This window comes from Ursus maritimus, unplaced genomic scaffold, assembly GCF_017311325.1.
Source record: "Ursus maritimus isolate PB19 unplaced genomic scaffold, ASM1731132v1 scaffold_32, whole genome shotgun sequence".
In the NCBI taxonomy this organism is placed as follows: domain Eukaryota; kingdom Metazoa; phylum Chordata; class Mammalia; order Carnivora; family Ursidae; genus Ursus; species Ursus maritimus.
This window is the reverse complement of record NW_024425786.1, coordinates 12,299,712-12,309,814: the sequence shown is the minus strand read 5'-3', so window position 1 is coordinate 12,309,814 and position 10,103 is coordinate 12,299,712. Positions and strand designations below refer to the sequence as shown.

The 10,103-nt window shown below is 51.0% G+C and overlaps 1 long non-coding RNA gene across 1 annotated transcript; it reads right to left on the bottom strand.

Annotated features, from left to right (window-relative positions):
- Nucleotides 1-1,890: 1,890 nt before the first annotated feature.
- LOC103666609 lies at nucleotides 1,891-8,444 on the bottom strand. Its single transcript, XR_569564.2, has 4 exons — nucleotides 8,360-8,444; nucleotides 3,848-4,008; nucleotides 2,387-2,787; nucleotides 1,891-2,144 (listed from the first exon to the last, which is right to left on the bottom strand). It is a non-coding gene; the product is annotated as an uncharacterized LOC103666609 (long non-coding RNA).
- Nucleotides 8,445-10,103: the final 1,659 nt, after the last annotated feature.

Below are 10,103 nucleotides of genomic sequence, written 5' to 3'. Positions count from 1 at the left end.
TTGCTGCAGCAGAGAACCCCGGAAGAGGGAGGGACTGGGAGCCTCAGACCCAGTGCTCCTGGCTCCTCACCCTGGGTCTTTCCCACTCTGCTCTTCCGCCGCCCCCTCCCTGCCCATGTAGCCATAGGCATTCACTCCTGTGGGTCCATCCTGAGCGCTCCTTGTGTGAGGTCCACAGGATCCCCACGATAGGTGGACAGACATCTTAGCTAACGCAAGCTCCTCTTTCTCGAGGGCTCCTTCTGGGCCAGGCTCTGGGTTCGTGTCCTTGACAGCTCCTAAGTCCCACCAAGTGAGCGCCGTCATCGCCCTGATTTTACCCTAGGTAACTGAGGGCCGGAGGAACGCAGGAAATGGCCCAAGGTCCTGGCCTGAGTACAATCGCAGCTGTGGTCTGACCGGGGTCTATGGATCCAGAAGCCACCCTCCTAAGATCTAGGATATGAGTAACCCAACTTGCTACATGCTGGGTACCATTCTAAGACCAGCCCACTCGGGCCACAGAATGAGGCTTTAAGGTAGATTTTATTGTTAAAATCCCCACTTTCAGAGGAGGGAAGTGAAGCCCAGAGAGGCTCTTTAACTTGTCCAAGGTCACACAGCAAGCAACAGGGCTGGGATGTAGACCTGAGCAGGCCGGTTCCAGAGTCTGTGCTCCCCATGTCCCTCCCTCGCTGTCTTTCACTGGGGTCCACCCTCTTCTGCCCCGCCTGCATTCCTGGGGTCACCTGTGCTCCCGGCTACCCCATGAGTCATCTGGAAACTCCCTCCCTGTCAGACTGGTTGCCCAGAGATCCCTAGCACCCTGTTTTGGACACAGAGCATTAGGTAATGGTGTGGGAGGAGAATGCTTCTGGGTCCAGCCAAATACCTTCCTGCCCTCCGAGGCAGGGAAGGGGAACCAGCCCAAGACCCAGGCCATTTAATGAGGTTTGGTAATAAACACGCTCTTTTGAAAAAACGTGGGCATAAAAATAGTTATTCAAACCATCCAGAAGATAAAAAATAATGAGCGGTTTAGTTGTCAAGGTGGCTCCTGGCCACGTGGTGGGGAGGAGGGCCCTGCTTTTTTTTTTGGCTCAGACTGGGAGACAGCTCACCTTCTCTGGCTTTCCGTTTTCTCATCCCTCAAAGGAGGGGACTGGATTCCAGCTAGAAAATGATACTTTCCAGAGCAACCTAATAGACATAGAAACGACTATATTTCACACATACACGCTAGACACGACACGCCTAGATCAGGTTCCCACCTGCAAGGCTCTTCCTCCTTGGGGGCCAGCTTCCTGCTTCCTAAGCCCCATAATCAGGCTGGTGTTTGATGACGGGTTGCACACCTGGTCACACATGCAAAGCCAAGAAGTCTTCCATGGATCAGGTCCAGACCTGTGTGATTCAGTGCGTACATTTAAATAGGCTTGCTTTCTCTGCCACTACCCAGTCTTTCTAGATCGTCAAGATCCACGGTGCATCCCAGACCGAAGAACACTAGAGGTGGGAGAGCACAGAATCCTGATCTCTCAAGACAAAGGGATTTGTGGACCACTTGCTGCAAGATCTACATAACACCTGATTGAGCAGCTCGCTTTAAATCAACACCTATTTTAAACCGAAATGAGTAATTTTTAAAAAGAAACTCTACAGCATTCATTATTGAAAGCATGGCTTTGATTGCTCATTATACACACATACACGTATCTCTAACTTGCCCTGAAATAAATTTGTAGCAATTGGAATTTTTAAAATGTTCATCTGTGTGCCAGCCCAAACCACCTCCAGGTGCATTGCCACGGTGCCCGCCCACGAAGCATGTCTATAGTGTATATCCGCAGAGCACGTGCAGGAAGCATGCCAATGGTACGTGTCTGCAGTGCACATCCGTGGTACCCGTCTACGGCCTGCATCCACGGAGTATATCCATGGCACATGCCGACAGCCTGTGTCTAGAGGACCCACCTCTAGGGTCTGGCCGTGGTGTGCGTCCACACAGCACATTCAAGGGCGTGTCTGAGGGGCATGTCCCTGGAGCACAGACCCATCCCCTTCATTTTGCAGTGAGGACGCCCGGGGTCCAGGCTTCCAGCCGAAGCCGTTGTTGAGGCATATTCTGAGAAGGGGCCCGGGTCTCAGGGTGGAGGAGTACTGACCTGTGGCAAAGAGAGAGTGGGTTTCCAAATCACAGAGTCCCAACCATCACCTTGGAACGTACCGGTTGAGCAATCTTGACCCCCAGAACCTCTCCGAGCCACAGTTTACCCTGTTCGTTATGAAATTAACTGCTCTACCCACATAGAACACCGTTCACCGAGCTGGCATCTTCCTAGCACTCGGGTCTATAGTCATTCTCTTCCTCCTCCACTTTGCCCAAGAGAACAGAATGCATTCTCACCTCAGGGTCTTTGCACATGCTGTTCCTACTGCCTGATGCGCTGAATGAAGAGAGGAAGCTGAGGCTTGCGGTCACGATGCCTCCGTGTTGATTGGGCCAAGGGGCCTCTATCTAAGGCCATGATAAGGTGGCTGACAGGCCTGGCCTTGGGAGGGTTCTGCACAGAGCAGGGCCTCAGCCCACACTGCACACTTGCCAGCACACACAGTCCACGCCCCGAATAGCACGGACCTGGAGTAGAAGCTGGGTCCCAGCACTATCCGGCTCCATGCCCAGCACTACCGTGGCCCACAGTGGAGATCGTGTTTTCAGATGGCGCCTCTTCTCAAGGCTCAAAGCCTGAAGAACCACACGCATTATTGCTACCGTCCACCTGCGGTTTCCAGCCACGGAACCAGCTCCTATAGGGATGGCAAGATAAGGCATAAAAAACAAGGGGTCCTAGAAAGAGGGGGGCTTCAAGAAAACAAAGGCACGCACAGGGTGGGGGGCAGAGCGAGGAAAGGGCTAGTGGGTGACAAAGGAGTGGGTACAGGAATGGCTTGGGTGGAGCCCCTGGGGTCAGCAACAATTCATCTTCGTCTCTGAAAATAGGCAAAAGTTCTGTAAATGTTATATCGTTATTCCTTACATTATTATATTTTATCTTCACATTGTTACATCTCACGTGGAATGCTAGTGAACAGTAAGACATCAAGTCATTGTCCAAGCACTAACAGGTACTGAGTTAAGCTATGCTAATGACTGCACGACAGGGAAACTGAGACATGAACAGGTGCACTCTGCCAGGCTCTGTGGACACAGTGGAGTGCGTGTCTTTCTTGCCGAGTCTCCCGAGAGAGGGTCAAGGAGGAGACACAGAGAGCGCGACATTGGCCTAAAGCCACTAAAGCCACCACACTGCTATCCCCGCACCCCCCAACCCTCCCCACCCCTGTTTCCAAGGCTCTCCCATTCTTGGGAACAACGCTTCGCAATTTAGGGAACATTTCAATGTGCCAGCCCTGGGAGCAGGCAGGGCAGGAAGCGCTAGCCCCCTGAGAGCTGAGGAGCCCACACCCTGGAGAGGGCAGTGGGAGGGGGATGAAATGAACCCTACTGCACTCTTTCCGCACACCAGGGACCATGCTGCCTGCTGGACCACAGTCCTGCGTGGAACCCCGTCTCCTTCTGCCAGGTGGCCGTGCCCACCTCTGCTGTACATTTGTGGGACCTGGGGTTCACAGAGTTTGTCCTGCCTGAGGCCCCATGTTGGGTCTATCCCACACACAAGAGGGACCAGGTTGGCAGTCACCTGCTTGGGGGAAATCTTGGCTTTACCACATCCCCCTGTGAGACCTGGACCAACTCAGGGGACCTCTTTTTGTCTGAGTTTCTCTATCTGTAAAATGGGACCGTTGTGGGATGAGTGTTGTCTCCCCTCCCCTCCCCATCAAATGCTGCAGTCCTAACCCCAAGTACCTCAGAATGGATCTTCGGGGTCTTCCAGGAAGGAAGGAAGTTAAAATGGGATCACTAGGTTGGGCCATAATCCAATGTGACTTGTGTCCTTGTAGAGGAGATCAGGACGCAGACAGGTACAGACAGAAGCCCCAATGACAACAAAGTGAGCGGACAGCCATCTACAAGTCAAGCAAAGAAATGACATATCTAACCAAATGAAGAAACTGACTCTGCTGCCACCATGATTTTGGACTTCTAGCCTCTGGAATTGGGAGACAATAAAGGTCTGTTGTTTAAGCCCCCCCCCCGCCCCCCTCCCTGCCCGGGGCCCGTGGTACTTTGTCACACAGCCCCGCGCAGATTAACCCAGGGACCCACAACAGTATCCACGCTGTAAGGAAATTCTAAAGATTAAATCGGCATTTCTGTGGGAGCATATGGCCTGGTGGCTGGCACGCGGTACGTGCTCAAAAAATGCCAGAGCATCTTGGTTCAGTTTAAGGCCCCTTTGCGTCACGTGACAGCCTAGGTGTTGGCGTTACGGGGTTCACGCTGGCTCGTTTGCTCACCTTCCCGAGAGTCGTAGTTTCTCAGGACGTGATGTGGCCTGAAACGCAGTGGTCCCCAGCCACCAGCACCACCTGACCCCCAAAACAGGCTCCTCTCCTTTGCCTTCTCATTAGCTACCCAGGCAAATGAGCCATTCTGTCCCTGAGCCCAAAGCCGGGGTTTTTCTTGTCCGTTCAGACTCTGTGTCTTCTCCTCACCAGAAAGCTCCCTGGCTTCTAGGCTCCATTACACAGCGGATGCTGGACGAACATCTCTAGGACCTGCGATTCATTTGTCCTTCTATCTCTTTCTCTGCCTCGACACCGTACAACCAGAGTGCCCACTGCCGGGGCGCATGGTATCTCTGCAGAATGTGGCTTTTATCGGCAAGCTTGGAGGAGGGGCAGTCTTCAAAAAATGACTGGAGAGCTATTGATTAGAGACTGATTCTATAAAGTGTGGCTTTATCACGGTTCTAAACAACATGAACGCAAACACCCGGCTCGGGGCGGAGGGACTGGTGGGTACAGACTCGCACGCAGACATTCACAAAACTGAGCTCGATCCTGTTTGTCCTGGGTCTGAAAAGCCGCCCCCCCCCCCAAGGCACACTGCTGTTTTCCATTTCACACTTCTCCTGGACTCCTGTGTAAAAGTAGGAACACTGGGACCAGTTGGTGGGGGGGGATCGTGAAGGGGCTGTTTCTTCCTTGAGGTGCCGGTGACTGGGGCTACAAAGCATAAGCCCCTCAAGCCCTCAGGATGAGAAGCAGGGCCATCGGCTCCAGGTGCCGGGCAGAACTGAGGTTCAGTAATACTTGTTGAATTTCCCTAAATTCATCATCAGCCAGCATGGGAGGCTTGGTGTCCAGCATCCTCTGTCTTCTTTCCCTGGGATGAGGCTGGGAATAACTCCTACGGGGCATAGACAGCGAGGCTTCCCTTGAGAAAAAGGGGATGACGTTTCATACTTTAAGACACACAAGGGGCGCCTGGGTGGCTCAGTGGGTTTAGTGTCTGCCTTCGGCTCAGGTCATGATCTTGGGGTCCTGGGATCGAACCCTGCGTCGGGCTCCCTGGTCAGCGTGGAGAGTTGGCTTTTCCCCCTCCCTCTGCTTCTCCCCGCCCCCTGCTCATGTGCACTTTCTCTCTCTCTCTCATAAACAAATGTATAAAAATAAGACACACAAAAATCACCTGTGGTATCTTGATAAAAATGCAGATTCCGGTTCAATAGATCTGGGGCCCAGCCTGAGAGTCTGTGTTTTTAAGAAACACCCAAATGGGGGCGCCTGGGTGGCGCAGTCATTAAGCGTCTGCCTTCGGCTCAGGGCGTGATCCCAGCGTTCTGGGATCGAGCCCCACATCAGGCTCCTTCGCTGGTAGCCTGCTTCTTCCTCTCCTGCTCCCTGTGCTTGTGTTCCCTCTCTCCCTGGCTGTCTCTCTCTGTGTCAAGTAAATAAATAAAATCTAAAAAAAAAAAAAAGAAAGAAACACCCAAATGATGCAGCTGCTTCTGGCGCAGGGACCACACCAAGGGTTTCATGAACGAGCTTACCTAACAGCCACTGTGCGGCCTTAGGGGGTCTCAGAGCCCCTCTGGGCTTCAATTCTTCACCCCAGTATTACATAGGTCAACACACATAAACTGACAGCATAATCATGTCAGGCTGCCCCTGGAGCTTGCTGGAAACACAAAGGTGAATAAAGCCCAAGCCTGGGAGGCTTAAAACTCCAACGACAATATTTAAAGATCCTACGGGCAGAAATAGAGTTAGAAGAATTTCCTCTCCCAGAAAACACCTTTCCAGACACTACAGCAAGGATCCTTCCCCCACCAATTACTGTTCTCAGAATCAGGGATTATTCTTCCAGAAGTAACCCCGAAAGAAATTTAGTACAAACTCTATCTTGCCGTTTAACAGGTGGGAGCACTCAAGAACAGAGGCAGAAAGTGTTGGGTCCAGAGCAAATTACCCATTTTCCAGCTATGCTTTCAAAGGCAGTGCCGTCCAACAGAAATAAAATGTGAACCACAAAATTTTAAGTAAGTAATTAAAAATTTTGCGGTAGCCACATTGGAAAGAGTAGAAAGAAACAGGTGATGTTAATTTTAATTCTCCATTAACCTAACGCCAAAAATATGATCATTTCAACATGTGATCAGGATGATAAAAAATTATTAATGAGATATTTCAGATTCTTTTTTGTGGTACTAAGATTTTGAAATTCGGTGGCGGTATGCTCCCAGCACACCCTAATTTGCATTAAGCCACATTTCCAGCCCTCAGTATAGCCTGTGGCTACCATGTCTGCCGGTGAAGGGGAGATCCAAGTTAGAGCACCCCACCCTAACCTAACTGTGCAAACACAGACCATCAGGACTAGTTTTCCATCGGTCAGTAGCATCGTTCTCATGATCCACGATCAGTTTTCTGTAGATCCTGGAATTCCAGCTTTCCGTAGCCAAGGCCAATGGCATTCCACTCCTGGGAGGGACCTTCAATGCTGCCTAATCTCACGTGACATACGACTTTGCCCAACAGCAGAAGAGGCCAAACAGCCTGTCGTGGGGCTCGGTGATGGCAGGCTGGCAGCTGGAACCCACATTTCCACAGTTCCTCGTGTGAAGTGCTTGTAACACAGGGCCAGCCGCCTAGGAAGTGCCCGAGAAATCTCAACCACCTTCTTTGTTTCTCCCCTTCCAGTTTTGCATGGAACCGGTCTGTCCCCAGAGGCGCTGCTCCTCGATGAAAGTGAGATACAATTCTGAGCGCGTTTCGGAGGAGGAAGTGTCATTTCCAGCCTGCCTGGTGGGTGCGCCTCCCCAGGTACCGTTCATTACATAAGCGGCAGCGTGACACGCCACCTGATGAGTGTCTCCAGCACACCCCTTTCAGCCAGGAAAGCCACACCGCCTTTCCCTAGGAGCATAGTGGTGGGGAACCCAGGCATGTACATGCAAAAATTACTTCTGCCATCTAACGAGTAGGGCCAGTTCTTGGGTGTTATCCCCGAAGTGCTTTTCTACTGCAGCACAACCTCAAGAAAAACCAGTTTCGGGAGCACCACACCTAGGATCACATGATGCAATCTGATATTAGCGTCTCAATTGCATCAGTGTTTCTGACGCATGTGTCTTCTGCGCTGGCAAAAAGCCTTATAATGGGGAAGGAGAAAAAAAAAAAAGGAAAAAGACTCACGGGCTGAAATCTACAAGTACTATCAGTACTTCTCCTAATTGGCCACACAGGGTGTTTGGAGGATAAACACCCAACCAACCACGGAGGCCTGGCAGGCATCAGCATGCCGTTTCCTGAAGGGGACTTGATGGCATAGTTAGGCAAAATTCTTTTCTGGTTGGTTCAAATTAGGTTTTATTTGAAAGCATCAAGGTTTAAGCTCCTCAATCTTTTTTAATGCAGGTCTATTAAGAAGAGACTTTCAAAGGGTTTTTCTATTCTCTGTCTTGACCTATCTGGAAATCTCTGGAAAGTGCCAGTTGATCTCTCATTTCTAAAGTTCTCTTACATAAGTGCTCTTGGCTCCCTGGACACACAGACTTGGCACTGATCAAATACCTTCGATTTGGGACCCCTGGTGTCTCTGTCTTCCTTTAGACATTTGTTGCCTCCGGAATCCTGCTTCTTGCTCTAACAATTAAGGAATGAATTAATTTTTGCAAAAAGCCTAGAACTCTACCCATCTTCGGGAAGTTGTCTAAAGAAGGAACTTCTTGTGGCAGTCTGTCTAAGACAAAAGGAAGCAGGTAAAAATCTTTGGTAGGAGACCACGTGTTATTCAGATCATAACGTCAGAGGGGAGACCAGTAAGTCATCCATCTCCCAGGACAAGCAAACAGATTTTCTAAGAAAAATCAATCCTTAATGTGGTTCACTAGGCACTGCATGGTCTAGCTCTTGCCTACTTCCCCAGTGCTGGGCACATTGCTCTTCTTGCCCGGCCCCATGGGACACTTACCCTCAACATGGCAGGTCTTTCAAGGTCCCGGGAATTTTGTATGTACTGTTCCTCCACATGCCCTGGAACAGTCTTCTTATCACTCTTCATCTGGTGGGTCTTATCCATCCTGAAAGTCACTCCATTTCACTTTCCAGAGGAGGCCTTCCCTGAACCCAGAACGGGAGGAATTCCACTGCTGTAAAGGTCCCACGCAGGTATTACTTTGCAATGCTTTTGTAGGACAGGAGAAAGCTTTTCTCCTCAATGCTCTTTAGGGTCCCTGGCTGAGTCTGAAAATCATACCGACAAAGACAGATTAAAAGGAGACAAACATAAGAGTTGATGTAATTAAGTTTTATGTGACATGGGAGCCCTCATAAGGAAATGAAGACCAAAAGAAAAAGGCCTGGGCATTTTTCTCTTATGTTTGATGGAGAGGGGACAGTCCTGGAGGACTAGCGTAGGTCAAAGAGTAAGAGGTAGGTGTAGGACGCGGGGGACATGTAGCAAGGGTCATTTTTTAGGATTCTTCTTGGTGTTCCTTTGTCTTCAGAGAGAACGGTGTTCCTTTCCTCCTGGCATGAAGCAGGCACCTCTCACCTGAGGGTTTTATGAACCTGTTTTAGGGAAGAAGGGTTGGGAGGGAAGGGGTGTAGGTGGTGTTGGGGGAGGTTGGGAGATGGGGGTGGTGCTTATCAGTGACCTTAAACGGGCTTCTGCAGGATTTCTGGAAACTTTCAGCTTACAATATTCAACTCATCAAGGTGCCTGTTTTGGGGTAGCGTGTCCTGACCCCATCACTTATCACACTTGAAATTTCTTGCTTCATGATCTATGTCTCCCCTTAGAGCGTGCGTTTCACTAGGACAGGAATCTCATCCTCTAGCTTTGGATCCCCAGCACCTAGCACTGTGTGTCTCGCAGGTACTGGGGGCTCAGTAAATATTTATGAAAAATTTCCATCAAAACTAGATTCTAGTGCATCCTGGGCCTGCATATTAACTAGGAGCCAACTCCCTAATACAGCAAATCTTTATGTAACTCTTACCATAACAGCACCTTGCTACGTTCTGGGGACACATAGGCAAATAAAACGCAGCTTCCCTCGGCACAAGAGAAAATTTTATTCACACTGTATTCATCTTTCATTCCAATCACTCAATTAGGGCACGTCCCTTGTTGGCGGATGCGTGAGCAAAGTAACTATTTTCCGGCGAGTGTCCTCAGGTGACCTGTCTAGACGTGCCCAGGGAAAAACAATCTAACATTCTCCTAAACCCGAAGAAATATGGGGCGCGCGGGACGCGCTGCGCAGAGGCCCGGGGCGCGCGGCGCAGCCTGCGGAACGCGCAGGACCGGGGCGCTTGGAGTCTGGCCGCGTGGCGCCCGCCGCAGGCTCGGGTGGGCCGGCCGTCCCGCGGGCTCCGGAGCGGGCGGGGGCGGGGCCGGGCCGCCGCGGGGTCCGCCGGCCAGCAGGGGGCGCGGGCGCCCCGGGCCCTCAGCCGCCCGCTCCGTCGCGCGCTCGCTTGCCGCCCGGCAGCACATGTGTTTCTGTTTTGTGTTGTAGCATTTGTTCTGGAAGCTCGTATTTACATTTTAAGTGTATCTGGTGAGTGGGTTGGATCCCTGGTCTGGGCCGAGGGGGGAAAAAAAGCCCTCCGGTTCATCTTTTAGTTGCTCCTCTTCCGTTTTCTCTCCGGTTTCTCATCACTCCAACCAGGTAGGGACTGAAAATCAAAATCGACAACGTTCAGTTTGTGGG